The 3,390-nt window shown below is 50.0% G+C and overlaps 1 protein-coding gene across 1 annotated transcript in view; it reads left to right on the top strand.

Moving 5' to 3' along the window:
• Positions 1 to 3,390, top strand: part of LOC102470672 (zinc finger protein 208) — a 223,993-nt gene that overhangs the window by 202,689 nt on the left and 17,914 nt on the right.

Below are 3,390 nucleotides of genomic sequence, written 5' to 3'. Positions count from 1 at the left end.
AAAAAAGAAAAAGTTTTCTGGGGACCAGCAGATGGCATAATGGTTATGTTGCTGGACTCCCATATGGCCTATCACAGTTTGAGTCCCAAGCCCACAGGCTTGAAACACATGCTGGGTGCATGTGCATGCATGCCCAAAATGCTAAGGGGAGAATGGAAGAGAAGGGATTGCAGCAAGGCCATCCCCTCTGGGGGTGATTTCTTGCTTTCTGCCTGTCTCTGTCTCTCTGGCAAGCAAAAATATCTCAAAAAAATTAAGTTTTCTAAAAAGTCAAGCTGTAGTCTGGGAAGAAATTTGCCAAACATAACAAAGGTCTTTGCAGAGCATATAAAGTACTTGTATAAATAAACAGATAAATGGGCTAAGCATTTTTAATAAAGGAAATGTTCAAATGGCCACATCAAGGACATTCAAATAAAAAGCACCACACAACAATCAGAAAGGTTAAAAAGGAAAAGCTGAGGCCAGTAGACAGCATACCATTTATGTTGTGGGACCCCACATAGCCAACTGTGATTTAAGACCTGGACCTGGTGGCTTCAAACTCATGCCAGGTGTGTGTGTGTGCACGCCCAAGATCTCAGGAGGAGAATGGAGAAAAGATTGCAGCGTGGCCATCCGCTCTGGGGGTGGTTTCTCAATTCCCCTCTCAATGTCTGTGTCTTTTTCTCTCTCCAGCGATCTCACATGCCCTAAGGGAAAAACCTCTTTAAAAAAAGACTGGAAGGGAACCAGCAGTTAGCGTAATGGCTATGTCGCTGGACTCCCATGTAGTCGACCGCGGTTCGTGTCCCAGACCCGGTGGCTTAAAACTCACGCCGGGCGCGTGTGCGTGCGTGCCCAAGATCCCGAGAGGAGAATGGAGGAGAAGGGATTGCGGCGTGACCATCCCCCCTGGGGGGTGATTTCTCGCTTTCTGTCTCTATGTCTCTCTCTGTCTGTCTGGCGAGCGCACGCGCCCTACAGCGAAAATCTCTCCAAAAAAAAAAAAAAATGACTGGAAGAAAGGAAAAGCTACACAAATATTAGGTGTGTTAGAATGTGGAACAACTGGAGCTATTATATAGTTGGTGAAATTTCAAATTGGAAAATTACTTTGGAAACCTGGCACTTTGTATGAACAGTACCAACGAAAGCTAAATATATGTATAACCTGAGACTATTTCCCTCCTAAATATGTATGCAAACATGATGCACACATATGCAGCAAAAGACACATATGAAAATGTTTATAGAGCATGGTTTATAATAGTTTCAAACTGAAAAGTTAAATATCCATAAACAATAAGAATAAACTGCAGGTATAACATCAATTAGTTTTATAAACAATATTTGGTGAAAGAAGTCAGAACGTAGGAAAGGAAGTCTATATAAAGAGTCTTCAATAAGTTAATGGAAGGGGCAGCAAGTGGCGTGGTGGTTGAGGCATTGGACTCCCACATAGCTAACCATGGTTTGAGTCCTGGACCTGGAGGCTTGAAACTTACACTGGATGTATGTGTATGTGTGCTCAAAATCCCAAGAGGAGGATGGAGGAGAAGGGCTTGCAGGAGAGACAGACAAAAAGCAAGAAATCACCCCTCAGGGGTGATGGACATTCCACAATACTTTTTCTTCCATTCTCCTCTCAGGATCTTGGGTATGCACCCACACGACTGGACATGAGATTTTGTTTTTCTTTTTTGAGAGATTTTTGCTTATAATGTCCACGCACTTGCTGGAGAGACACAGAGAGCAAGAAATCACTGGGGAATCTGGAGGGGCGGGGGGGAACAGCCACACTGCAATCCCTTTCCCATTCTCCTCTTGGGATCTTGGGCATGAAGGCATATGCCCCCAACGTGAGTTGTTTTATATTTATTTATTTATTTACTTATTTAATTGGGGGAGAGAGAGAGAGAGAGAGAAAGCAAACTGCCAGGTCCAGGACTCGAACCGCAGTCCTCCATGTGCTGCCGGCACCCTCAACGTGAGTTTTAAACTCCCAGTCAATTACTGGAACTGGGGTCCACTACGTGGGAATGTAGCAACATTACTATCACACCATCTGCTAGTCCCCAGATGGTGGTTATGAGTTTTAAACTCCCAGCCAGTGACTGGAACTGGGTCCACTGCGTGGGAATCTAGCGACATTACTATCACACCATCTGCTAGTCCCCAGATGGTGGTTATTATTATTATTTTTTTAGACAGAGAGGCACACAGACAGAAAGTGAGAAATCCATTCTCCTCTCGGGATCTTGGGCACGCACGCACACGCGCCGGCGGGACTCGAATTGTGGTCGACTACGTGGGAGTCCAACGACATAGCCATTTCACTAACTGCTGGTCCCTCCCAGATGGTGGTTATCTTTAAGGGAGACTGGTGGGGGGCAGTTGGGGTGCTGTTTCGTTACAGGATTGGACAATATATGAAAATTTATGGAGCTTTAATAATTTGTATACTTTTATCTAGTTACCTTAAAACTCATACTTAAGAAACATCAATTATTAAAAAAAAATCCGGCAGCCCTGTAACCCAGTGGTTAAGAGAACTGGATCATACATGAACCGCTAGGATTTAAATTCCACCACCGGCTTGAAAACACGGGGTTGGGGTTGGGGGTGGGGTTGGGGGTGGGGACAGGTTGCAGGTCTTGTGGGCCCCAAATCCCCATGGGATGGAGAAATGGATAAGGGATTGCACGACCAACCCCCACCTGGGAAGGTTTTCCGAGGTCTCTGGCAAGAGATCCCTCGGGCAATTGGTGTGTGTTTGTTTTTAAATGGAAAAGGCCGTCCCGGGCCCAGCAGCACAACCACACCCGGCAGGGAGCACTGCCGTTGGAGTTCAGGCGTCGTTGTCTCCGTCCTCTAGACCCCCTGGCCCGGCCGCAGAGGGCCCCTGGGGGTTCCTGGGGCCCTCCGGGCCCGCGGAGCCGCGGGCTCACAGAGTGGCGGGGGCGTTCCCAGCAGCCGGGCCCAAGCTGGGTTTACAGATGCTAATGGCCCGCACGGCCCGGGGGGTCGCCTGCCACACTACGTGTCCCAGAAGTCCCCGCGGCGGAGACGAACGTCCTGCGAGAACACGAGACGAGGGCGCTCCGAGGCGCGGACGGGACCTCCGCGCTCGGGAGAATCGCCCGAGTCGCCGCGGCGCGCCGAGCGAGGACTGCGGTACCGACCCGGCGCAGAGGCGCAGGTGTTCGGGGCTCTGCGCCACGTTTTCCGAGGCCTCTGCTGTGACGTCACTTCCGCCCCGGCTGTCAGCGCGGCTGTGCTGGAACGAGCCGCAGCGCGCCCCGCGACGAGGGGAGAGCGGCCTGTGGCTTGGCTCTGGACAGACTAAACCCGGAGAGGACGCCGGGGAAGCTGAAGGTGACAGTGTCAGAGCCCCCGGACGTGGCCGGG

Source organism: Tupaia chinensis, unplaced genomic scaffold (assembly GCF_000334495.1).
Source record: "Tupaia chinensis unplaced genomic scaffold, TupChi_1.0 Scaffold138910_1, whole genome shotgun sequence".
Taxonomy (NCBI): domain Eukaryota; kingdom Metazoa; phylum Chordata; class Mammalia; order Scandentia; family Tupaiidae; genus Tupaia; species Tupaia belangeri.
This window is presented reverse-complemented; position numbering and strand designations above follow the sequence as displayed.